The following is a 27,936-nucleotide window of genomic DNA, read 5'->3' as shown; positions in this document are numbered from 1 at the left end:
TCAAATCACTGCAACAGGAGGAAACAGAGATAACTAACACAATTCCATACTGTGACAGTATTTCAGTAGGGTTCAGAGGAATCAGCCTTGATTTTACAAGTAAAGGTTCAAAACCTTTGATGTGTGCATCAAAGTAGATATTTTGTGTATTTTACTATCTGAAATATTACATTCTAGTGTAAGAGCAAATAAGCAAAACTGAGGAAGGACAACACAACCATAAATGTCACTTGCAGTGTTAGAAAGAATCTCTTGCTTGTGGAAGTCATTCCCTCAGATCACTATGTGAACAAGGACTGCATCCTAAATTCAAGTCTCCCATTGCAAACCTCTCCTCACACCAGCAGTTCTGTGTCAATCAATGGGACAACTCACGTGAATGTTATTGTTTAACTCCAGCTGGTAACTAAGCACCTCATGGCTGCTCACTCACTTCCCCCTGGTGGGACGGGAGAGAGAATCAGAAAAGTCAGAAAACTCATATGTTGAGACACAGACTGTTTAATAGGTGAAGCAAAAGCCACATGCACACAAGCAAAGCAAAACAGGGAATTCAGTCACCACTCCCCATGGGCAGGCAGGTGTTCAGCTATCTCCAGGAAAGCTGGGTGGCATCATGTATCACAGTTACTTGGGAAGACAAATGACATAATTGTGAACATTCCTCTCCCACCTTTTCCTTTTTCTTCATCCCATTTATATTCTGAGTATGACACCATGTGGTACAGAATATCCCTTGGGTCAGTTGGGGTCAGCTCTCCCAGCTGTATTCCCTCCCAATTCCTTGTGCACCCCCATCGCACTTGCTAGTGGGGTGGAATGAGAAGCAGCAAAGGCTTTGGCTCTGTGGAAGCACTCAGCAAGAACCAAAACATCTCTGTATTATAAATACTGTTTCAAGTGCCAAACATAGCTTTATATTAACTACTAGAAAGAAAATTAACTCTATCCCAGCCAAAGCCAGCCCATTCTCCACTCCTCATTCTATACTATTTACATCATGCTGAGGTCGTACACTATTCAATACATCCTCATTAACCACCATCCTCCTTCCCATCTTTATATTTAATATGCAGATATAAATCCCTTACTCTATGGACCACCCTTGTAAAATGTCCAGAAATGCACACAAAATGTCCACTGAGTTCATTTAGTCCATGACTTCGGGCTCCATCTCTTATGGTGGTCACTCAGGATAGGAGAGGTCAAAACTAGCACAATGAGTGAGAACTACTCATGTGAATAAATTCTGAAAAATTTTATAAGACCAGGATCTTTGATTGTCATAGTAACAGATTTATTAGGCTTCAGGCATAATTTGTATTTCCCTTCTAAACAAAATAATTTTTCCTTTTACCTATGCGATTCTTTTTGCCTTGTAATTAGGCCGAGAAAAATAGGTTAATTACATTCTTAAAGATCAAGCAACTGTACAGACACACTGTTAGTGAAAAATTGTCAGAATATGCAAAACTTTACCTTTATTAGTGGCCTCCAAATCGAAGTGCAGCGTTCTTACTGGAATCATTCATTGCCTTATTATTTTTCTGACAGTATTAACATTGCTACTAGGTATTGTCAATTTTTCCAGGAACCCATTAAAAAAAATAGTTCATTTAAAACATCACTGATCTTATAAAAGTACTCACTATTATTGGGTTCAAGGATATTTACCAAGCTTTTTACTACATTAAATAGGTTCATTTTTTGGATAATACATGATGTTTAGCTCTTTAGTTGATCCAGGAATATGCTTATCTTTAGGGTATAGAAATGCAATATGAAATCGTAATTATAGTAAACTTCCTACAGAATATAGATATATATTCAAATAGGAAGGATAAAATCATCTGGATTTTATTTCCCTGTGCAATTTTGCATGCTTATAAATGTCTATATTATTAGGATATATATTACATAACAAGTAACATTTCATTCATTGTTATTTGTAAAGAATAGTTCCTTTTCAGAATACAGTGCAAAGGATTTTTTTTTGCACTAGGTTGTGCATTATGAAAGAAAGAAAAATATTAAGAAAAGCAAGTATGATAGCCTTTAATATGTACCAGTACACTAATGCAGCAATATGTACATTTGTTTCTTTTATCCCTATAATATACATAGCAAGAATAGTGGATTCTTTTCTAAAGAGCTTGTTATTTTGAGAGAGAAGATTTTACCTGATACCGGATGTCCATTGTCTTTATCATATATTTTTGTCAATGAATTGCTGTGACTTAAAACTCTTTCTTTAGCTGCATTTTAAATAATTTAAACACTTGCACAACACCTGCATTTAGCTTTCTCTTTCAATTCTAAAGCAAGTAAAATTAGTAATTTCCTTTTCTTTTAAGATACTATTCAATAAAGGTTTGATGCTGAGAACACCTGCATTTCATTTCAGTCCATTGAACTGTTTCTTTAGATAAACTATGTGAATTAGAGCTTGAACCATTTGCATTGTCAGGGAAGTTACACTGAGCAGTGGAAATACTCTCAACACTTGCAGCAACTATTTCTAGTCAAGATAAATGTGTTTTAAAAATATAGCACATAAGCAGTTCCTGTACTTGGAATGCCTTGAGCTGTCTTCATTCAAGATCCAGCAAAAACCTGACTTTTGAAAGGCTTGCAAAAAGCCCCAAAACAACCCCCAAATTGGTCTTTAAGTTTTGGGTTTTTAAATGTTAATGTCCATAGAAGGAATATTTATTGGTCAAGTAATTTCCATAGATCAGCATATGTGTTTTTCGTAAACCAGGATAAAAAATGGAAGAGGGATAAAGTTTTTAAAAAATTAAAATATCTAAAAATCTATATGTTTGTAAATACTGATTTAAAAGTGACACAACACTTCCTTTTAAAATTTTTAATCAGACTTTCACTTGTTACAAGAAATTGTACTGATATCTGCTTGTCCGTTTTTCTCGGTTAAATTTTGCAACACTTTATTTCTCTTTTTGAAGTGAAATGTTTTGTTGTAAATTTTATAACTAGATCTTTTATAGCTGTCCCAATATTTATTGGCTCTCATGAGTCAGTTCTTTAATCAGAAGCTTTCTGAAGGGTTATCTTTAGCACTACATATTGCATAGCCCCATATTACTGATACTGAACAGCAGTTCTCACCACATCTATGGTAGACATAATCTCTGAGGGCATTTCCCTCCTTTAATTCTTCTTGTCTTCAACAAAAAGCAGGCCTCTATTTTGCTGAGTTTTACAGATACCAGAAGTAGTGCTTTCTACTACAAAAACCTTCAAGAGGCCTTCAAAAGGCATGCAGGCAAGGAGTAGAATTAATCGAGTATTAATATCCTTATTAAATAGATAAGGAACTGACGAACAAAGAAAACTGCCCAAAGCTATACTACCAAGGGAAGAGTTCGGAATTGAACCCAAATGTCCTTATTCTCAGTTCATCACTGTCCCTGCAAGGTTGCTCTTCATTTTGTTCATTTTTTTTGCTTAATGACTTGCATTTGGACTTTTAAGTTAATACTAGTTGAAGTATCAAATGTGAAAGGGAATTACTGATGCGTACTTCCTTTCCAGTTGTCCTAAAAATTCCTTTTTCTCTCCTGAGCCATTCTGTTTGAATGTAACCATTAATTATGTAATTGCTTTACTACACAGGGGAAGTAGATCTTATATTAAACAGAAAATTACTTAATAGAAATATCCTAAACATGCCATACAGGTTCTGGGGGATATACATGTGTATCTGCTTATGCTGTCAGGGTTTAGGGACAGCTGTGGGGCTATGTAGTGGTTTTGAAGGCTCTTGGTAAATTAATCAAATTTCAACACAGAAAAAATTCCACTGAAAACATAAAAAGACTGATGATGAATTCACACAGGTCAGTATGAATCCAGCAATTGTGGGGAAAATAGATGAAAAAGACAATATATAACCTAATGGTGATTCTTCTTAACCCTGATATGCCTCCTCTGTCCAAGGTAATCTTTTTGGTTTTTTATCCTCTTTATGAAAAAGGAAAATATGGTTTCTACAGGAAGTACTTAGCTGCTAAAATTACATCTGAAGTTGGGAAAAAAAATCTGACTTGGCATCTTAATACAAACTCAGAAAAATTTTGTACATGTCAAGCAGGAAAAATAGCTTTTTGCAAATGTTCCAGGGTTTTGGAATGAGTTCTGTAGCAGAATATCCCAGAAGCTGAAGTGGTATCTGCTTCACTTTGGTCTATTTGTGCAGCTCCAGGTGTTACATACCTCTGGATGCTGACAGGTACTATACTTACCCAATTACCCAATGACATATTAATGTTGAAGAATATGAAAGTCTGATTAAAAACAGTACTTTCATTGGAAATCTCATCTCACTTGGGTTTTATTCCTGAGAATTGTTAAGAAGAGAACATAAAATGCACCCTACTGCATCAAGTATGCACTTTTACTTTTTCTGACATGAACTTTTTACTGGCTTACAATGGAAAAATGTTAGAAAGGAATGCTTTAGTCAATACATACTCCTTTATAGTGAGCAATTACATAACTTGCTTCAAAATACTGTTCTCCAGTGGACAGAACTCAGAGCAGCTGGGAGGATAACCTGCACTCCAACTTCATCCACAGTGATGGTGCACAGGGCTGTCCCCAGTCTACCTCAGCTCTCCCTCCTAAACTAATGTTATCTGTAAATAACATAAAAGAAGACCTAAAAGTCTTTTCTAGTTAAGCTGACAATTTTTTTCCATGTAACCTTGAACACCACATGCTGGTGTTTAAGAACGTAACATATCACAGGACTCCTAGTTATTTTTTAAATCAGAGGGAGTAAGGTATCCAAATACCTTTGAGGATCTGAGCACAGGATTTATAATATTTGCATATTTCCTAAAACATTAATAGGTCAGGAAACTAAATCTAATTATTGTAGTTGGGTAATTACTGAACTTTGACAGGTAAAGTGGGTTTTATTTGGCTAAGAAATATTGGAGAACAACTGAAGTCCATCAACATAAACAATGAAGAATAAATAATGGATTTCATTCATTGTAAGAGCCCCAGAGGATACAATGCAGTCCATATTCTTAACTTCTGACTTCTGAAAATTTGTGACTTATCATTTTATGCATATGTCTTTAGATGTTGAAAAGCATCACTTTCTCCTCCATGTGAAACTGGGATATATTTCATGAGAAAAATTAGGACTTTCCTTTGACACATCCCAGAACCTCGCAAAAGTGTCTGCAAAGTGAGATTTCACTGAACTATGATAAGAACGCCAGAAACTTTCCTTTAGGGAAGACAAAGCTAATGTTTGAAAACAAAACCATGTAACTTTTTGACTGGGAAAGCTGATGACAAGACTGTTTAAGACCTGTCACTTGTGTATTATTGGAATTCCTTTTTTACCTTGTGTCTAAATAAAAACTTTAACTTGGTAAAAGGTTTTTGTTCAGGTATTCACAGTAAATGTAACTTTTCACTGAGTAGAGAAGTACTATAAAATACTTAGCAGGAGAAGGTAGGATTTTGGAAAGGCTTTTAAAGCATTCCTGAAAGTGGCTCTTAATGGATGAGCACAAAGGGCCTTAGGACAATATTGTTTCTGTGCTGCTGAACACAGTACTTGTTCTCTATATGTATTGTATTAATGAAAGCTGGAAAACAAAACTTTCCTTTAAGGAAGCATTTTGGTGATGTCATATTTGGTTTGAGTTCCTGTGGCTTCATTCCATAGCAAGTGTTTTATATTGTACCAAAATGCTCTGAAGCTTGGCACAGCTGGACAACTTCTGAAAAAACACTGCTGTGGAAATGTATGACAATGTATATTGTACCTGCTCCTTTGGAGCCATTCTGAGGTATTGTTGACTCAGTATAAAGGTAACAGCATCTTTGATATTACTTAAGGTAATGCTCAGCATGTTTTAATGTGTCATATTACTGGGAACACCCTGGCTGTGTAATGTGATGTACCTTGTTCTGTATTTTTAACATCACTAGCACATCAGGGGTGAATAAGAAAGGGTTGTTCTATTACTTTTGTTCCTAATTGTTATTTCTTAAATTCTGCATCTCTTCATGTGCTTTCAAATGGTATTTTAAGGAATCACTGTTATTTTTTGGTCTAGTCATTGGCCCCACTCTGAAAACCATTTGATGGATGTTTAATGAAGAAGGGCCCACAGAATATCTGCTCCATCCTCATTGAATTTTAATAAACTAGTAGAAGACCACAAATCACATCTGCAATGTTTCACAAGAGGAGTTAGATCAAAAGCATCACCGAAAACCCCCCAAAAACCCAAAAGTAGACCATGTATAATGGGACAATAGTGTTGCTGAATTTATCTCCAAATTGACTTGTGATCTCTCATCTGGCTTTCAGTAAATTTACGACTTAAAAAAGGCACACTAAATAGGCATCACAGGGATTTTAACATCAGGAACACTAGTGTGCCTTACCTCACAACTTCTTCCTACCCACCTGCCTTTGCTGGAGCCTCACATGGAGGTGCAGCATCTCCTTGCTGAAGTCAAGTCGCGCATGAAGAGAGAAACAACTTTTCTGGATCGCTGCAGGTTAAGCATGTGAATAGTACAGTGTGAAAATGATGGAAACAGACAGGATCAATAAGCAATTTCCTTCATAAAATAGAAACCTTCCTGACATCGGTTAAAACTTTTTACCAAGTTACAACACAAGAAATACTGTATATTTAAAAAATCTTGTGTCATGTCCTCCTTGCCCACACTTCTCTAGAAGATGCCTGTACAGATACATCTTCCATTGATCCTTTTTCTGTCTATTCCTGTCCACGTGGACATCCATGGCTAAACCTCGTGACAGTGTACCTGGGTACATCCATTCATTGCACGTGTGTATAAACTGGGCCTCTCACCCCTGCACTGCACACATGCATATGCCCCTCCTGTGAAGAGTCACACCTGTGGGATCACATCCTGTCCTGCCTCACCAGGGACCTGATCTCCCAGTCCCCCTGTGGCTTATGGACAGCTCCTCAGTCCCTGGTGATACTACTAAGACCAGACCTCTCAGCTGCATAAATGATGTGTGCACAAATGAAGTCTCTCAGGTAATTAAATAAAATAGCCAGAATGGCCTCATGGGCCATGTCCATGTCCATGTCCCACTTTGTGTCTAGGTCTCTTTGTCAGTATGATCTTGTGGGTTGTATCCATCACAGATCCTCCCTGCTCCTCAATGCAAAGCCCAAGCTCTGTGCTCAGTATTCAGTTTTCACTCATGTGATGACTGCTACCGCTTTTAGAAACAGATCCCATTGAGATGAGTTGAGATGCTTTGAATAGCTGTTTGGGCAAGGAAATTGCTATCAGGTAGGACTTTTCCACTTCAGCTGCTTGGTTTGCTTTACACTTTGGGCGTGAAATGCAGTGCTTTGCACATGAACGGGCCTGTGTCCTCAGTGCCGGGGTGAGAGCTTCCATCCTACTTGTGACTGTCACAGCTGGTGTGAATTGAAGACGAGCCAGGATAGAGCACTTAAGAAAGTCCCCACAGCCCCACTTCCTCACAGACTCAAGAGGCTGGGCCAAAGCTTCTATCTGCTTCACACTTCTTTTTCTCCTGGTCTGGAGGTATAACATCCCATCCCCTCTTACTCTGCTTTTACAAGATGTAAAGGTGCTGGGTTGTCCTGGAAATCAGGTTACAACCACTGTGCGAGTTAGCTTCCAGATCTGTTTGTCAGGGCTACTGAACCTTGCTTGTGTGTCCCAAGGTGAGGATTAATCTGTTAATGTTTGTAAAAAGCTATGTAAATGATCTGTATCATGCTGACAGGTCAAGTACTGCATTGCTCACTGGCTGCTCTTCCTGACAGTTTAAGATATATGCCAAACAATGTCTACACTTTCAGGCAGTGTTCACTGATGTAGTTTGACTGGCTTAACCCTCTCAGGATTTAGCCTTACTACTTCTAGCTTACTGATAGAGTGATAAAGCTAATATGCAAAACTGGTGCTTTTCACATAGAATACAATACAGACATTGATTTATGCTTGTACAGGACCATGAGCTCAAAGGAAACCTCTTGGATCTATTATACCACATGTGTAACTCAAGTCCTGAAGGACCCATGGAAAGCAGTGAGGCAGAGCAGAGCTCTCTACTCTCCTTGGCTATGAGCAAGAGGCAGCAGCAGAAGCTGCTTTTGTGAGCAGTTGTCAGGATTTGGCCCTGCTGCACCTGCAAGAGATGCAGGTGCTCAGAACAGCTGCAAGGCTCAGAACAAGCTCCTCTGAGAATGTGAACCCTACCCAAGAGGAAGTTGTGCTTAAAATTTGGGAGACTTTTTGTGTTGTGCTTATCAAATAGATTGCAGCTAATATCAGTTATTGAGATGGTCAGTCTGACAGGGTACATACAAATGATAAGAGAAGGAGCCTCTTCTAGAGAATTCAATCCTAAGTGAACTTCTAAAATTAATTCTGCAAGCACATAAAATGCCAAAAAGACAGTAACTAATTTCCCTGGCTGCTTTACCACATACTTGGTCCCAGTTATCAGAATTACATGTGGATTTTTATGCTGATTTTTGGTATTAATGATTAGTACTTATCTTTGATGCCTTTTGCAGAACAGATAATTTGCCACTGATCTTTACTGATGTCTCTTTGGGTTAACTGTACTTTTGCTTTAATACCTAAACTAGAAAGGGATGCTGCAGCATGATGCAGGGGCTGTTCTTGGTACAACCTGTTACTATTCAAGAGTAGGACAGATAAAATAAAGGGATTTGTTGTGAACCTTCACTGTCATGTACTCCTCTTTGAGGTTACTGGAGCTGATAACCTACTACGTGGGTCATTTTCAGGGACTGACACAGGGATATGGCATCAACACATATGTTAGCAATTCAGGTGATTAAGTTATTAAAAAGTATATTTTTTTCCTATCACTATTGCTCATCTGGGCAACTTTTGCTTTTGAAGCCTAATCCGGTACCTGGTGATGTCAGTGAGAATTGTGCCACTGCTTTCTTCCACAGCTGGTTCACATCACTGGCTGGTTTCATCACACCTACTGATACAAGTTGCTGCCGAAGAAAATAAGAACATACTGTGGCTTTGGACTTTGTTTCTTTACCTGAAAGTTATTTTCCACTCCTTTTCTGCTTCAGATATTTACCTGCCACATACTTCTTCAGCAAATGTTCAGGGCATATCTCTGTGCCTCTGCACAATGCCTTTGCAGACACATCTCCACTGGTATAAGAGCTGCTCCACAATGGGGTATCTCCAAGGTTTAGCACACTTCTTGTTTAGTTTTTCTCAAGCAGCCTGTTTGTCAGCCACAAAACTCTATGAAAATGACTGATAATGAAAGGAACTGATTTCTTCTTTCTCCCTGTAAAATGACAGCACAGCTCCATTTTGGGTCTTTGTTTACACTTGCACTACACAATCTGTATAAATGTACCCAGCTGGTATTGATCAAGCTGGATTAAGCAAAAGGAGGAAGGATGGTAGGGCACGGGCTTTGGAGTGCATCCCATGGGTGTGGTTTCAGGTAGCTGCTCCTTATGAGGGGTGCAGGCCCTTTTACTTCTGCTCCCACCTGTCTCTGTGGGAGTTACCTCCAGCACAGTTATGTGTGCAGCAGTCCTGTAACTGTAGCAGAGAAATAGCTGATGTCATTTATAAATGACTGCAAGCTGGAACAGGATGAATTTATAAGCCGTGTTTGGGAGGTTTTAAATACCTTGTTTATTGTGCTGTTAAAAAAAAAAAAGTGTAAAATTTTAAAAAATAATGAAGACCAAACATCTGTAAATCTTCCTTTGACAGGATGCCTAGTAATATTCTAGTGTTTACAGTTTTGACAGCAAAATGACATAGGAAAAAAAATCAAAATTAGCATTTACAAGAAATCAGGAACAAGAAAACAGAAGGAAGGCAACAGATACATGTGCTAACAGAGGAATTATGGCTCTTGAGAGAGGGCAATGCACCATCTATAAAGCACAGTAATTTTTGCAAATCCCTGTTTTCCTGGTTGGCAATTACCACCTGGCAACACTGAGAGAGAGGCAGCCCATACAGTGCTTTGACAAGATGGGAATCATGTGCTTTAATGAAATGTTTAGCAGCTCTGCACAACATAGTCCCAGCAGCATATAACTGGGGAGAGAGTGCTAATGTGCAGGGAGGACAGAGACACAGTTTCTCAGAGGCAGGGTTATTCATGCTGACCGACTTCCCAACTGCAAAGGGTGTCCCTGTGCTTGTGAAAGTGCCCCTGGGACCCCAGAGGCCCTACCTCTCCAGTCCCCACCCAGTGCTTTGGCCACTTAACCATCCTTCCTGAGATAGGCAACAGCATCCAACAAAATTATGATTGCAAGTGCAATATAGAATAGTTTGTTCTTAACTGGCTGTGCAGTGTCCTGAGGGTAGCAAAGTCATCATGCTGGTTGAGCATCGTGTACATGCAGATACCTATGAGAAAGCTATTCTGTTCTTAAATATTTGCAAGTACTTGCATGTCGTGAAGTGCTGTGTATTTGTAAGTCATGCACATTTTCTCCTCAGTAATGTTTACTTTAGCCCCAGGGAGAGTGAAGAGTGTAGCTGTGATCAGAATGGATGACTTCATCAGAGGAGGGAAGTTACCCAGCCTCACTGACAGATTTTTATGAAGGGTTTCCCAAAGCCAGCCTGCAGCAGCGCATCACTACAGATACGCTTTTGACATTTGTAGTCCAAGAAGCAGTGGTATTCGAAGTAAAACACTGCCAGTGGGTTTCCATAAAAAGCCTGATTCTTGGATTTTTGTGGGGGTTTGAATGTAGCTATGAGCTGTACAACCCTAAGTTTTCTCTTGGAAGGACTCAACCAGCCTACATCACTCTTCCTTTCTACCCCTGCTAAGCACAATGAGCTTCAGCAGTGCTGCAAGCTCCAGGGAAGCAAGGACTGCGGAAAGGAAGAAGGATTTGGGAGCAACTGGAAGAAAGAGAGACATGAACTTGAGAAGAAAGACTCAGGAGTCCTCTGAATGTTTTCTTTCAGAAATAAGCCAAAAAAATGCTCCTGACAAAACATTATCTTCCTGAAAAATTGACAAAGTTTATTTATTCTCCATAAAATAGATTATCCTTTCGGAAAAATACCTGGAGTCTCCCTTATCCATGCAGAATAGATTGACCAGTTTTCCTATGGCTTCTGCCATAGGTCCTAATCTGATTACAGGTATGAAACAAAGATAAGTGTAATTATGATACAGTTAGATTTATGTGTCCCCAGAGAGTTTTCAAAATAACAAAAGGAATATAAATATTGGATCTGTAGGAAGAAAATGTCCATTATTAAAATCAATCCACAAACTAGGTACTGTGGAAAAAGCTTTCTTTGTCAACACAGCTGTCAGGCCGGCTGAGATTTTAAATTGGAGTTTGTCTAGTGTAACTTTCAGTTTCTATTTAAAAAGCAAAGCCAGAAGCATTAAAGTTTTGTCTTGGGTTTTTAAATACAGGAAAGCTAATATAATTGCTTTACTAATGTAGAGTTATGAGCTTTTAGGCTCCCCATTTTTTTGCAAAGAGAGCTTATGTCTTTTGATTCATGGAGCAAGATATTTCCCAGTCTAAATTTGCCATATTCTTTGTCTTCAGAGAATAATCTTCATCCCTTCCTCTCCTTCTGACCTTTTGGCATAGCTCTTTGGTTTGTAACTACCTGTGCTTCACTCCAGAGCTGGCTGCATTTCAGTCACCAGTCACTGTGCAGAGTTTCTATGTGAATTATTGGAGTGTGCTTGGCATCTAGAGTTCTAAAGAATTGAGAAGGATAGTTCAAATCTCAGACAGCAGCTTGAAAGGCTTCTGGAGATGCAGAGCCAGGTCTGCCATCTCACTGAGGTGATGCCCATTCCAAACTCAACAGAAAAAGCATATGGGTGACAAAAGGCTGTCTCCTGTTGGACTCGTGGCACGCACGACATGGCTTTCAGTGTCAGCATAAAAAAGAGTCGTTTAGAGGGTGACCTCTGACCCAAAATCCCAGTGCTATGAGAATATGGGTCAGATGTGCTACCTGTGTTGGTGATATCTGGGAAGAGCTAAGGACTGATAAGATAAGAAAAGTAGGACTTACCTTGAGTTCTTAAGTTAAGACAGGCTGTTGTGAAAGCAATTAACCAGCTAGGAAGTCTTTGGAGAAAAATGACTTTGAACAAAGAGAAATCTTTGGAAGGCTGTTTTTGTACCAGGAGGAAATAGAGAGGAATTTAGTTTAAGAATGTTTTTCTGAGTTGTGTTAAATAATTTTCATCTATTATTGGCATTGATTAACATAGTATTGATAGGACAATGTCATTATTAGTGCTTTAGTCATCTTCTTTAGCAAAATAGTCTGTATAATAGCAAAAAGAAACCTGTACATTTTATTTGATGTTTTTTTTGTGCCCCTGCTCGGAGTCTCTAGAGCCACAGATCAATTGCTGGTGTTTAGTGACCTTCTACCCAATAGTGTAGGGCCTGTGGGTGGGTCTTCTTCTATAGCTGGCACTTGTACAATGCATAATCTAACATGACACTGACCCTTTCAGCCTTATGGGAATAATATTATCAGCATGATGAATTGTTTCTGAATGTTTTCTTCAGTGCCCCAAACATTTTTTTTCATGTTGAACGTATGTCCAGCATTTCTGCTCTGCTCTCTTTGTTGCATGGGTTTGATTGCAGCCAACAGCAAAGGTCAAAAGACATTTTACTGTTTCTATTTCTGTGTGTCTCTTAAGCTGAATTAAATTGTTGGTGCTGCAAAGTGACTTCTTAAAAAGCTTATGCTGCAAGAATTCAACCAGTATAAACTGAAGCTGAGCTGCATCGGTTTAAACCATACGGTTCAGAGAGACAATGTGGTCCGAAGAACAGGGTGCTGATCTGGAAACTGAGAAAAAGAGTTTGGTTCTCTGGAGCTTCAGTGGGCAGCTTCATGAATTTAGATAAAGTTTTTCATCTTGCTCTGCCTCAGGTTTTCTGGATGGGTAGTAGAGAGATTGTATTTTAAAGAACTTTGCACATTCAATTTTTCAGTCATGTAGTCTTTTTCCTTTCACCTCTAACATTAATCAGTACAACTGCCTGTTTAATTTACATTAGAGATAGTTTTTGAAATCATAATATCTAAGAATGCTCTTGTATCTTTGAATAGGTTAATTATGTTTACCAGTGTGAGTATTCACTAGAATGTGTCTTCTCTCAGTCCAGAATTGAAGCAGCACTGAGTTTTGTCCATCCAGCAGCCTTCCATTTCTTTGTTACATAGTGAAGAAATCAAGATATTCTCTTAGAGTATAATCACCATTTTCAGGTTAACCTGAATTAATATTTAGTTCAGTCTTTTAAATTAGCCCTCAACTAGCTTTTGGAGAAGTTTGGCCTGAGTGTCTTAGTGTCTTTTTCTTTTTTTATTTTTTTTAAATCTGTTTTTTTTTCTATTCATTAGAATTTCCTTAAATGTCATGAACTGAAAACACCTGAATGTCTCTGCTAAGATTAGTGTTCATTTCCCAACTTTGCTTCGTGAGGAAAGTCCTTTCCCTCATCAGAGCCTGAAGAGCAGTGTTTCCATCTTCCATGGGTTTTACATAGTCCATGATCATAAGCTTTTTTTTATTACTCTTATTCTCATTTCTCTCAGTCAGCTCATCCCACCACTCCTTGATGCTGGCTTAGAGCATGAAAGGGAAAGAAATGGTTAAACATCTCCCTAGAGGATCATTTGACTTTAAAAATACAAGCGGAGCCAAATGGATACTTTACAAATGTGAGAAAAGTGTTTTAATGGAGAAAGCATGGGTCCTATAGGGATGGTATGACAGCTGCTAGAATTAAACCTGGGTCGGTCTAAACATGTGCAGAATATCTTGGGCTACAATTCATAACAGATAAACACTTTGCTTTGAAAATAAAGTTGAAAGAAACATTATCCAATCTACTGTTTCTAGGCAAGCTGTTGCTTTTTTAATTATCACACTAGTTCAGTGGGACTCAGTGCTCTCTAAGGGTTCTGGGACTTACACACAATAATTTCCAGTGACCAATTTTGCATAATTCAGATACTATGAATATTTTATTTATTGTTAGCAGCCTTTTTATTGCAGGTGATATTCTTAATGAATTCATTATATGTTTAAAAAAAATCAGGATGAAATTTGGCTCTTTTCTGGGGGAATAAATCTAGATCAGCTTTCCTTTCAGCAGTAATTTTACTCAAGGTTTTGTGAATGGAACTTGTCTTGGTGTCCATTGAAGAAGAATGTAGCAATATGTACATTCTTTTCCCTAAATCCTTATGAAGAATTACCAAAATGCTAGCGAATACTCTTAATGCAAAAAAGTCAGTGAAATTTCAAGCTATGTTCTTGGTCTTAGTCACATTTTATATGGTCACTGTTTTAAATTACTGGCACTACATTAGAGTATGTCAAGATGTATCATATAAACAGATACGATTTACCATGACCTTGAGGCAACATGATGTGTATGTTGTATTACATTAGCTATCAAAATATGTTCCTTATATAGTACAGTACCCACTACAGAGAGAGGAAGAACATGGGTTGTTAGGCATACTGTATAGAGTTGGAAGACATATGCAAATAATCTCTCCAGATCCATAACCATATCTGTTGTATCTTTTTAAAGAGAATAAGAATAAGCCATAGGCAAAAAAAAAAAAAAAAAAGAATCCAAGTGGCTTTGTGGCTTTGCTCCATATGCCAGGTGACATCGTTTTCCAAACAATGGAAAGCTCTGCACCCCAGGAAGCAGCATGTAACTGAGGGTGACTGAGCAGGAGAACATGTTGCACAGAGAGGTTGTGAAGTCTCCGTTCTTTGAGATACTGAAAAACTGTCTGGACATGGTCCTGAGCTAGTGGCTGTAGGTGACCCTGAATGAGTAGGGGGTTGGATCAAGTGACCTGCAGAGGTCACTTCAAACCTCAGCCATTCTGTGACTCTGTGATAGCTGCAATTCCCAACAGCAAATACTTGCTATAGCAATGTGCCAGCGCACAAGGGTTAGGAAAACCAGCTCTTCCATGCTCCTTTTTTCATTGCCCATTCTAATGGCCTTGCCAGAGCATTTGCTGAGTTCGTGACCTTTTCACTCCCAAATCCCACTTCTCTGCTCTGCCACCCCAAGCCCTGAAGAGGACATGTGTCATCTCACTCTTGTGTTTTCCCAAATATGTTACTCCTGGCACAACCAGCTTATTTCCCCAGGAGCAGGGCACCTGCACAAGTTGAGCTGCCATCTCTCATGCCCTGCTTGCTCAGAGCAGGCGCCAGAGAGGCAGCTGCTCCCATGGATCAAGGCCCTGGCTCTCCCAGCTGTGCCTGGTTTGTGCAAATCGACCTTCAGCAACCCACTTCAACCTTCTGTTCTTCCTCCCTCCCTTTCCCATGCTTCTTACTGTTGTAATTTTGTAAGCTGCTTGGGCTAGGTATCACTCTTGCTATCTGTGTCTGGTTTCTAGCCCAGACGTCAGCAGGGGTTGCTGCATGCTGCTCCAATATAAATGACTAAGGATGATGATAAAAGGTGTGGGAGTTGGTTGCCTGGAGTGTTACCCTACTTCGATAACTTTGTTTTAGAAACTAGTTTCTCCCTCAAATCATCTGTTATTTTATCTTATTATGTCTAGTATTTTAAAAGTGGCAAGGGATTTTCAGCTGCCTCCATTTTTGGAGTGCTCATCTCAGGGCTTTGAAAGAGGCTTTGAAATTTTCAGAGTTTGGATGGCGTTGTTGTGACAGTGCCAGTAGCCTTCAGCATGAGTTGCAGGTTATTGGAACCTTTAAGAGTCAGCTGCAACTATGTCCTAAAAGAGGCATTCAATAGAGAAGTGATCTATTTTTAAATTTGGGCTGATACAGGTAATAATTACACACAAAACAGTATGCGAAAAGAACATTATCAAGGTTGCACAGCTCAGCACTTGAAGCTAAGAAATGCTGTAAGCAAAATTGTCTCTACTCCATTAATTTGCCACCTTGCATAGGTGCATCAGTCATAGGCTATTTTTGCCCAGGATCTGTCTCACTTGGTGCGCATAATAGATGACACAGTTTGTGAGTTCAATATTTGATTTTATTTTCAATGCATAGTCCATACTCTGCTGTGAAGACAAAATTATTTCCTGCTGGGGCATTCCAGGGTGTTCCACCGTGCAGGTCCTTGCCACATGCAAACACTGACTAATTTCCATTTACAACATCTTAATAGCAATTCTGAGTATCATTACTCCCTATTACAGATGGCAACCTAAGGCAAAAAAGAGCAAGATTACAAGTATTCATAATTGTGGGGGCCTGATGCAATTTTTTTGAGGACCTGGCAGCCCATGCTTCAACTCCCATTAGCTTTTCTTACACTACTGGCCAGTAGTTGCCACTTTCAGATATTCTATCCTCGATGCCCAAGGCAGGCTCCCAGAAACACAGAACAGGGTGGTAGGTTTGAAAAACATGGTGTGAACAACTTGTCCTGTTCCTCAGAACAGTGTCTCACACCTGCAGACAAAAAATGCTGCTCCTCTTCTCAGATTCTTCTGACACATTTAAATTCTGAAAAAAAAAAAAAAAAAAAAAAAATTGAAGCATCCTATGAGCAAAAGCTTTTTTTTCCCTCCTCTTCTATGGCAAATGTACGGTGTTTTGACTGAAGCTGAAATTCAGAGCTTTGTTAAAGCCTAGCTAACAACATATGAACAAAAGGAGGCTGAATTCTTTCTGGATCACCTTTAACTGTGGTATTTTTGGACAGTAGATTAATTATAAAAAACCCAAAGAATTTATTTTTAAAATCAAAATCAAACCCTTTTGCTGTTCAGATTTTCATCTTGTCATTTCAACCTACTGGAGTGCTGCAAAGATACATTGAGCTAAGAGAGTAATTAAACAGGAAAAGAAATTACAAGAGAGGTAAATTACAAGAGAGGTAATGTCTTTTACAAAACTGATCACTTAAAAAGAAATGTATTTTCAGATGCACAAACCCACCTTCAGCACTTACATCAAGCCATCTCAGCCACAATAAAATTGAGAATGCAGTCCTTGATTCAAAGTAAAGATACTTCAGTATTTCACAGAAATGGTTGTCAGATTTTTATGCAGATAAAACAATTGGTTTCCAAGCATCATTCTTATAAAGAGCAAAACTGGGGGATTTTTTCCTACAAAATATTTTTTCTGGGACAAAGGGCTGGCATGTATAATTTCAGACCAAACACTTAAAATTTTAGAAAGTTATAAAAAAAAACCCTGAACACAGCTTTCCTAAATCAGAAAGCATCAGTTGGCTTGAATTATTTGCAGCATCCCTTAATGTAGCCATAATTAACAATTAATTTTGGAATAAAGATATAGATGGAATTAAAAGTGGAGATTTTAGATTTTATAAATTGTTTTTTTCCCCACACACTAACAGCTCCTTTCTGGGGAAGCTCTAATGTTATATCCCTCAGGCTTCTGAATGCTCTTCTGGTGTACGTTTGTTTTGTAGGGAGGGGTCACATCTGAGGTTAAGGTAGTTTGATCCATTACACACCACGTTGTCTCCTGGCCTTGGCTGAACTTAGAGATATTATATAGCAACAAATTAATATAAATTTGTGTCACTTTTCCTTCTCTTAATATTTCTTAAATGTCTTTGAAGCAGCTCGGTTTCCATTCCAACGTGCAGCGCTGAGGGCAGATCTTCAAATTGCTTATGACAGAGGTTATGTGCCTTCTGGCAGATAACGGAGACCTGTCTTACTCTGAGACTTGGATATTGCATTTTTTCCTTGTACAAGGCTTCAATGTATTTTTGCTTCTAAAAGAGAACCCTGGAGATGCCCTTGAAATAGAAAAATAGGTGTTGAGCCCTGACATGATGGAGATATTTTAGCATCTCATTCTTCCACATAGCTTTTTCAGCAGAAAAAACTGTTATCTGGAAAAAAAAATTGCAAATTTTAAGGTTTCTACAGGTTTTTTGTGGGGTTTTTTTAGTTGGTTGGTTGGTTTTCTCTTTTGTTTTGGTTTGTTTGTTTGTTTTTAAACTGAATTTGTCAGCATCGAGGTGTGCTCAATATAGTTTTTTTATTATTCTGTTCTGTTAACCTCAGGAAAGATGGGCAAAAGACTAAGAGAATTCTTCTTCAAACTTCAAATCTTTATTCTATCATAATTTCGCATGTGTGGGAGGGAGAGATATTAGCCTTTTTTTCTCTTTTTTTTTTTTTTAATAATCTTTGAATGAAAAGTGTCCTTTCTGTCAACCTTGACATGTATAAATGACAAAATCTTTGGAGTAAGGACAATGCATCTTCAGCACACAGATTCTACATTAATTCCAGAAGCCCAGAAAGGTTTTGCCATTTGTTGCTTCAAAAACCCTTTGCATAACTACGAAAGTCAGAGAGAATGGCAAGAATATAACCAAAAACATGGAATAGCTTCTGTATGAGGAAACAACTAGACAGATGGGGATTTTTGAGTCTTGGAAAAAAGATGGCTAGAGGGACATAGTAAGAGACTTACACCATTCTGGGTGACCTGAAGAATAAAAACCAATTATTCACTGTTTCTCAAATTGCATAATGAGGAATGAAGAAACAAGTTGAAATAACAAGTGGATAGTTTTTCAGAAGTCCCCTAATTCTCTTTTGACCTCTTTGCTAGAGGATACTGTGGGGACAGGTTTATAGAAGAGCCTGGATTGCAAAATCCCAAAATAAAAATACAACAATCAGGTACCAAAGTCAAAGAATAAGCTGCTACTAAAAATAACTTTATTCATTCTCTAACTCCTGACTACTCTTGGGATGAAGTTCCTTGTTTTTCATTTCCTCAACCAACTTTTGTATCTATTCAGCTTACAGACTTTCTTATTTCCACCTTTGTGAGAGGCAACCCATGAACTCTGATTTCAGTGAATGTGAGAGAACATTGTCATTACCTTCCAACAAGCCAGGATTTAATTTTCCTCTATATGAGCAGTAAATAGAAGTAGAATTTGGCCCATCTGACTTTTTTCTAGCCAAACTGAGCAATACTTGCACAACTTTTACTGTGGAAGTCTAAGGGTCTGAAAAGAAATAATGAGTATTTGAAAGGAGGAAAAAGGCAAGTGTGTGCTACAGTACCACTGAGAGTCAAACATATCTGCTTCTGAGCACTAGCACCAAGCAACAAGCACAGGGCTGTGTATGAGGAAAATGGGTTGTGAACAAAATAGGCCAATCTAAACCAAACAGAAATATATTGAAATGTAACCATTCTTTAGGTCCAACCAGAAAATTAATAATCTCTGTATTTGTTAAATTTTGGCTTTTAAACATAAATACTTCAAGCTGTGTTTTAAAAATACTTAATTTTGATCAATAACAATTCTTTCTTCACAGTGCATGTCATATGAAAGGGGAGAGGACTATGGGTTAAAGGGTGACTTATTCTCACTTCAGTCAGGTTTGTTTCTTTCACAAACTAGGACTCGTGAAGCCTTATGAATCCTGATGTGGGAAGGCTTTGGCGTAGGTGGAGGAACCAAAGCACTGCCTGCACAGAGGCAGGAAGGGTCTATAATAACTCCCTGGTGCTTGAGGATCATTATTCTGCTACAGAGCTCTGTTTCTACAATAAGGATATTTGTATTGAACATATCTAGTTTCTTTACAATAGAGCTTAGGTATCCTGAGCGTTTCAGGGCTGAGAGTGGTCCCAGGGACATAAATGAGGAGAAGGAAGGTGAAGCTGTAAAACTGGCTGCAAGTCCTATGCCTCCACTGAGTTCTGAGCTGCCCTGGGGGACAAAAAGAGCTGCCAGAACAAACTGGATCAAACCCAAGGTGGAGAGCAGGATGAGCCCTGTAATACACTACTTATTTGAATTCTACCCTCTCAGAGTAACCTCTTTGCTGCTGAGTGCTTCCCTTTATTCTAGTGGGGGTCTCACATTGCTGAGACCTTTGGAAATATACCAACTGTAGAGCTATAAATAGCAAGAATTTCCCACTGACTAAAACCTGCAGCATAGCAGCAGGCTGATGTGGGTTTATTTTCCTGCTTGAGGACTACATAAGTGCTTGTGTCCTCTCTCCACTGAGACATCTCTTCGCTTTAGGCACTGGTCTCTGCTCGCTCCTGGGCTGTGTTATTGAACCTGGCTCTCATTCCTGCTCTTTCTGATCTTTTTATCTCTAATGAAAGACCTCTCCCTGGGCACCCTTCCTTTTTTTCCCTCTCCCTTCTCTTATGGCAGGTCTTTGCTTTTCATGGGTATACTAATTTCTACTGTTTATCAGTTTATGCTAATTCCACTTCAATTCATCTGCTATTCATACATACTGTGCACTACCTGTGCATGCTGCTGTGTCTGAATGAGCTCTTAGTCAAGCTTCTTATGGCCCCAGAGCTTCTCTTGGCCTTATCTTGCATTTAGATGGTGCCTTTCAGTTCCCTGAAATCCAACTCTAAAAATAAATGCAAATGTGTGTCCCTGCACCTGCCAGCACTTCCCTGAGCAGGATCTTGACTGATAGCTGACAACATCCTGCATTACTAGAGTTTAGGAGAGGACTTGTCCAGTCAAAACAGCACAAGGATCAGAAGTGGATACAAAGTCATCACAGAAGTGAGACTACGCCAATCTAATCCCTAGAAAAAGAACTGCAAACGAGCACAAATGTGTGTGCCAAGTGCACCTTCCTCCCTCACATCACGAGCAATAGCACTTAACTGCCCTGCTCAGCATCTTGCTTGGGGACTATTCAGGAGCCAAGCACCCAAATACCCAAGTTTGCCCTTGGAGGAAAATGAGGTTACTTGTTAGGAAGAAAGGAAAAAAACTGCACTTGGCCATGATGTTAAAGTGGGATTAAATCCTCGAGAAGCCTCTCCTCGCTGTTTGGTAATTCGAGCACCTCTTTGTGAGATAAGGGAAGGTGTCAACTCCAGCAGCACCTGAACTCACACTCCACTTAGTCTGATTTCTGTGCCCTCTTCAGTTTGCTAATCAAAACAAGTTTCCACTGCATTTTCTTATCCCCAGAGGGTGGAACTATCCTCAGAAAATTAAAGCTCTCTTATCTCTTAATGTGTCATCACAACTAATAGCCTGGGGACTGTAAACAAGTTTAAATATCAAAACAATTTGGCTGGTGATTGTCTGTGATTATGGATTAAGAATACAAAATTTGCGCTCACTGATATTCAAGGTAGATTGAAAACAAGGAGCCAGATCCTCAGCTGGTGTAAATGTAGGTGTCTGAGCTGAACTTGGGAGAGAGATGCTGCTGAGCATCTGACCCTGTGAGCTTTTCAGAAGTTTCCATTCTTGTTTTTCAAGGTGCCAGACATTACATGACAGCATGGGGCTGATCAGGGGCAGTGCTGAGGGCCCCTGGCAGAGCCTGGACCATCCTCCTCTCTTCTGACTTCCCAGGAGCTCAGATTCTACTGGCTGAGCCCTGCACTCACAGCCTCTTCAGGGAGCTTATAAATAATGACTTAGAAGAGAAATGATTTAAGATTACAAAACTTTTTCAAGATCAAGTCAAGGTGCCAGCATATTCAAAAGCTGTCAGATATGTCAGGGCAGGTACTTTGTGAGGGATGTGCTTTGTATCTTCGATGTGACAAACATACTGCAGTAAATTCACAGATGTGCACTTGCTGCTGCCTTTTCCAAAGCCCTGCCATCAAGCCATCACCTTTAGATCAGTCACACTGAGAGTGAAGAGACACAAAAAGGATCTTTTGCTAGAAATGCTTTTGCCAGTTTACTGGACTCTTTGCAATGGCAGTGATGTGCAGCAGGGCCCACAGATCTGGGATAGCAGGTGTATTTTATAGCACAGTTGGGTTTGAAACTTTTCATGTTAGCATCTCCCTCTTTTAGAAGTCTTTCTGGGACCTCATTTTTATTATGGATCATTTTCTACCATAGACTGAACAGTCTGTTCTTCAAAGAATCCCATAGACGAGAAACTGAGGCAGAGAGACTAATTGGATTTTCTAGAGATATAGAAGTCAGCAGTAGTGCAAGGACATGAATAGTGCAAGGAGTGTCCTAATCACTGAACTGTCCTCGTCTCCCTGTATAATGCAGAATACATGGAATATCCATCTTTTAATGGATAGCTTTTTGGAATACATATATTTTCAAAAGGCTGATGTTAGATTAATGATGAATCTTACAAAATGAAGTAGGAAAGACATTAATTTTGATGTGGTAGGTAAGCACTTTCCTAATGAGGTAGTAATTTTAAAGTATAGTTATTTAAAAAAAAGGTAAATCTAGTGCTCTCTAGACCTCCTATCTCAGCAGTTCTAGCAGCAGTTCTGAGTAACCAAAAGGAATGTTTCTGACAAGCATGAAGTACCACCAGAAAAATATAAAAGGAAAAATGTGTCATAAGAATCATAAAAATATTAAATAATGTCAAAGAAATGAAATCAATTTCCGGAAAAGAATAATAAAGGCTGAGAAAAGGTACCCAGAAAGCCAGATGACTTTTTATCTTCTTAATTGGGGTAATTATACTAAAACTGACAGCAAGTATTTCCCCAATAGCAAAAAACACCCACAAACCCCAGCCAGTCAGAATACCGCTCTGAGCGTAAGATCTGTGAAGGTTAAAGACTTGAGTCAGCCATTAGGAGGGTGCTCCTCTTCTCCCAAGGTCAGTCCTTACATATGGAGAAGTAATTTTGATTTTGGTCTCTTCACAGTTCAAAGTCAATGCTTACCTTGATTTCAGCCATGCTATATTTGGTAAAGTATTAATATAATTGTATTTGGTCTCAGTCATGTTCTGTTTGAATGTTAAACTCCTCTTATACCAAGCCATTTTGTACTCCCTCTTGTAGTTTAGGCAATGTATAAAATAGAGAGTAGTGTGGACCCTCTGGACCAATCTCTCCAGAGAAACGAGTGGTGCCAATACCCACAAAGCACATGTTTTGGGGGTTTTAATTCACACCAGCTTCTGTGTGGAAACCTACTGTCATGGACTGAAGTTTTCATAGTGCACAAAGACCTCCTGGAGCACATCTTTGGGTGTAGTTTCATGCTGTCCCAGGCTGCATCATAACCCGAGCCAAACACAGCACATAGGCACACAGAGATGACCTCTGACAAATCACACTGTGCATCAGCCCACGTATAAACTCTCAGCTACTGATGCCTCTTTGCTGATCCTTTATGTTCATCATGTTTCAGCCACCAGCTTCTCTGTCCATATTTCACTGCATCACACTGAGGACCTTCTCCCTCAGTTAAGTGGGGAATTAAGTGTCCCTTAGTGGGACAGAAATGTTCTGGCAGTTCAATTAGTGTTGGTAGTGTTTAAATTTGAAACCACCCAGTATTTCCTTGCTAATAAACACAGCTTGCAAAGAGGAAAAAAGTGATTGTACAACCTCAGAACAGAGATCATGAAGCCTAAGGACCCCCACTTTTCCCATTAGCCAGTAATGGGTGCCTGAGAAAGACTTTAATAACAAGGCAAGGATGCGGTGGTACTTCCCCAGAATAGTTTTTGAGCTTCCAAAAAATTCACAACTCAAGGATTTCTTAAGCCAGAGGCTTTGTCTTTGTATCTAATAGCCTTTGATATGTTTTCTTTCTTTGTGAATTATTCAGGTACTTTTTAGATTTATGTTAATTTTAGGATCTAGTGTTCTGCAAGAAAGAGTTTGACACTAACTTCATGCTGCAGTTTGTGTTACTTAAGAAAAAAAGACAGGGGTTCAGATGCTGTCTGAACCCCCATGCTGCCTCTGCTCACAGTAATCCTAGAAATAGGATTGCCCAGTGCATGTGGTGCAAGGTCACCATACCAAAGTTAAGAGTGCCAGCAGCTGCAGTGCATGTGCAAAGCCACCCCAGCTGGGGCTCTGCACCACTCCTGTGAGTTTGTGTTGATTTGAACAGGAAACCATGGGATGTAGAGAAATATATTATACAGAAGGGCTTGGGTGTGACCATATTTCTATGGGAACTGGAGTGTTGAATTAAGAATGTTCAACTCTTGTGGGAACCAGCCAGAAAGAACTTTACTCTCCCCTCAAATCCTTGCATTCCAGGCCTGGGGTTTTTATCAGACTATATTTGTAATCCCAGTTGATTTCTCAAATAAACGGTGAAATGCAAACAGTTGGCCAGAGGGAAAACCTCCATTTACTGAAGGGGAAAAGAACACAATATCCAAATGACTCATGGCTCTGTGGGTGAAGTAATGGCTGCGTGTCATATCTTGGGATGTGGGTTTGTGGTCTGATGCTGCATGGAGTGGATGTGCTTGGGTTGTGACATTATTGTAAATGGCTTTGGTAGGAATTCTCCTGTGACTTCCCAGACACAAGTTGCTTGTTAAGATATGATTGACTGCACAGTTGCAATTAATAAGATAGGGAGGCAGCCAGGTGCAGCCAAGCCCTCCTCTGGACACTAGCTGGGGGTAAATATGACAAACCCTTCTGCTGCTAGAAGAGGTAGGTCCTGCAGGAGTTGCAGGTGGCTGTATCTGAAGGAATTGTGTTCCAGGGAGTTTCCAAGGGTTGGAAGGAAACCTGAAGAGGGGCAGCAGGAACCAGTATCCCTGGGAGGCACCTGGTGCCTCTGAAACTTTGCTCTCCTGGGGCAGGTTATCCCAAGACCCGGTGAATGAGCATGCTTTGATGTTTGATGCAGTACCACTCTACCTGGTGCCCCCTGCTCCCACTGACTCTTGTCTGCTGTGGGTTCCCTACGGTTACTGACTCCCTTGTTCTTTTTTCCCCCTGAATTCCTTGGTTACAATAAGATAAAACACATAAATGCTAATGCAAGTGTAAGTGCAAAGGCCAGTGGCACCTCTGCAGAGCCCCACTTCTGCCTTACCACTAGTCACTTGCACCTGCTCTGATTCCACCACTCCTAAGAAGTTGCCAGCAGTTACTCACTGTCCTATATATGAACAACTTGCAGATATGACAAAATACAGGTTGTTTTGCCTGGATTCTTTGTTTTTCCTCTCAGTTTCTCCATTGCAAGACTTCCTCACCTCTCCCAGTCCTTTCCATCCTTTCAGAACTCTGGTTGCTGCTCCATGACTGCGCAGCACTGGAGCTTGGAGGAACTGCAGGTCAGGGCTCCCCTCTGGTGATATGAGCTGGAGAGGACATGTGACAACAGAGGTGGTGGCCTGTTCTCAGGGTGCCATCACCACTCAGTATATACACTGCACGGGATCTAGTGGTTTTGCTCCGTGAGTTAGTGGAGGGAGGAATGAGGGTCCACTAAAGGACCAAACCAAATCCCTCCTTATAGGCAGGAGCTCTAGGAGAGCATTCTTTTCCTACATCTGACCAGTGCTTTCTACAGCAGAGATGGTTTATAGCTTGGGAGACAACAGCAGGACATTGCCTGAACCCAGATGTTGGCAGATCAGTAGGCATTGGGAAATCAGCCAACCTTTCTCAGTTTTCTGGGACACTCTGGTTTGCCCATGTGATTAAAATTTGCAGTAGATAAACACAGATACATAGAATTTATCCAAACAACCAGATGTTTACCCATGGCTGGAAGACCAAGGAAGCTTCTTTGTTTGTGGTTGCAGCTGTGCTGGGAGTAAGGTCTCATCCCACATTTGAGGAATCTTCTTTTTTTAAGCAGTTCAGAGGCTAGGGTTGCTGCTTGGGAAATGGCTGTTTTCTCCCTGCAGGCAGATCGATACATTTCAGCTCACTGCACTGCAAGTAACTTTTCATCGTACATTAAGAATGAGGAAAATAAAAGCCAAGATGGATGTTATTTTGGTTTTGCTTTTATTTTGAATTATTTATTAGGAAGTCACTGCTGCCTTCTCGTCAGGAGACAAAATGCCTTTGTCTTTGGTGATTTCCTATTGAAAAGAAACAAGGTCTTTCTAGTTTTATTTCTCTTACTCGCTTCTTGGTACTGAAGTGTAAATTTGGGGTCTCCACAATGTGACAAGATGGTCTCCTGCAGTCTCAGTGCAGGCAAAACCCCCACTGATGCCAGTGGAGTCACACCTTGTCAGTACACTTCTAACCAGTTTTACAACGACACTGCAGATGAGTTATGTGTGTTAGGAATGATTACTGTCACTTAAGCAGAGGGTGTTGTGGAGGGTTATAAGTACACTACAGGCTAGCTGAACTATGATTTTAATTAAGCATTTACTAAATAGCTAGTAAAACTATCAACCCCATGTGTCACTGGGCAAAAATTCGGCAACTGGCTCCACTACTCATATGAGTTTGGAAACTCAAACTAACAACCCATTTTGATGTTTTTGTTCCTAAATCTAGGTTATCCTGAAGGGGACGATAAAGAAACTGGCCACCAAGATGGTAATCACTAGTGGAAATGAAGAAGATAAAGGGAGTCAAGAAAAGGAAAGCAAAGAAGAAACCATCTTGGCAATGCTTGGAATTATTGGGACAATTCTGAACCTCATTGTGATCATTTTTGTGTATATTTACACAACGTTGTAAACTAGAAGGCATGCAAATAGACCAGATAAAATGGCCATTAAGAATGACAACAAACATTGCTGACTATTGACAAGTTCTTTAATCAGAATTGACTCTGTATTATATTAACACATCATAAAAGCACTGCCTGCAGGCAGCGAAGACTGAAGCACAATTAATTTAACAAGACTTTTTCACACAGTAATAAGCTTAACTCTTCTATCCTGCCCTCTCCCTTTCGGTTTGGTTTTCAGTTTGGGGGAGAATGACTGCAGTTATGTAAGCTGTAGCTTTGAAGAAATCCACCAGGGATATGTTGTTTTAACACAATTTAAAAAAAAAAAAAAAAAGAAAAAATAGAAAGAAAAAAAAGAAAATAAAGAAACTGTACACTATATATAATTAGAAATGTTTGCTGTATACCCGCAAAGACTGAACTCAGAGATAGCTTCATAGCACAGATCACGTGTCTGTTAGGTCAAATGGTTTTTTTCTCTTGGTTTTTGCTTTTACTTACATTGGATCTGACAAGCCTTTTATTTAGAATGAACATATGGTGCAATCATGAAAAAAACAATTCCATTGAGCAAGGTCTGCCTAAACCTGATAAAATGTTGGGAGAAATACATTACATGGTTATTTTTCCTTTCTCTTTTGCTTAACATCTGTGTCTGTTCATACCAATGTTTATAAATATATATTTTTAATAAATGTGCTATATTTTTAGCATGAACCAAACATTTGGAGACACTTGTATTCATGCAGCTAAATTTTGTTTGATGAAGTGCCCCTTTTGACAATGGATGTTGTTTTTCTCAGCAATTATACAGCAGTCTTGTTTGCAGCCCTCTCACTTGGTCTGAAGCAAGCTCACATCATGCTCATATGCATGACTTGAAGTTGGAATGTCAGCTGAAAAGCATTGCTGCTTAATACGGGAAATAGCAAAACATTGTAAGGTGACCTTTGGAGACTGGTTGCAGAAAGAAGGCTCTACTTAAAAAAAGAAAAAGCAAATGAAAGGAATATTGAGGAGTCTCAGAAAATATTACGAAATTCATAGAATTTATGGCTTTCAAAATCTGGTCACGTTCTCTAAGTACTTATGCTGAGAGAAGCCAGTAGAGGTTTCTACAGTTGAAAAGAGAAATTTAGAGAGCCTATAGTAAGGGGTTTAAGGGAAATCCAGACTGTAAATACAGAGTTGTATTTTAAATGTGAGGATCATTAACTCTTTTCGCTTTTCTGACATGTGCTTTAACTGAGGTTGGTGCAGTGAAATTCTCTGACTTGTGTTTTTGACAGGAATGTGCAATGATGATGCTCAACATTTTTCTTCAGAGTTCAGTACTTATAAATATACAAAGCATTAAAATTATGAGACCTCAATTCTGCCTCAAGCTGCCTAAGTACATTGCCCATTAACTCTGACATATCTTCTT

At 39.4% G+C, this 27,936-nt stretch overlaps 1 long non-coding RNA gene across 2 annotated transcripts in view; it reads left to right on the top strand.

The window, feature by feature from the left end:
- The window catches only part of LOC127479465 (uncharacterized), a 160,637-nt gene extending 133,405 nt beyond the window's left edge, over positions 1-27,232 (top strand). For both annotated transcript variants that reach the window (XR_007907570.1, XR_007907571.1), the window contains one exon: positions 26,330-27,232. This is a non-coding gene — a long non-coding RNA (uncharacterized LOC127479465). The remainder of the gene's footprint in view (positions 1-26,329) is intronic.
- The last annotated feature ends 704 nt before the right edge of the window (positions 27,233-27,936 follow it).

This window comes from Manacus candei, unplaced genomic scaffold (genome assembly GCF_025592945.1).
Source record: "Manacus candei isolate 608988 ecotype Guabito, Panama unplaced genomic scaffold, ASM2559294v1 h1tg000067l, whole genome shotgun sequence".
In the NCBI taxonomy this organism is placed as follows: domain Eukaryota; kingdom Metazoa; phylum Chordata; class Aves; order Passeriformes; family Pipridae; genus Manacus; species Manacus candei.
The sequence above is the reverse complement of the archived record's forward strand: the minus strand, read 5'-3'. Positions and strand labels throughout refer to the sequence as shown.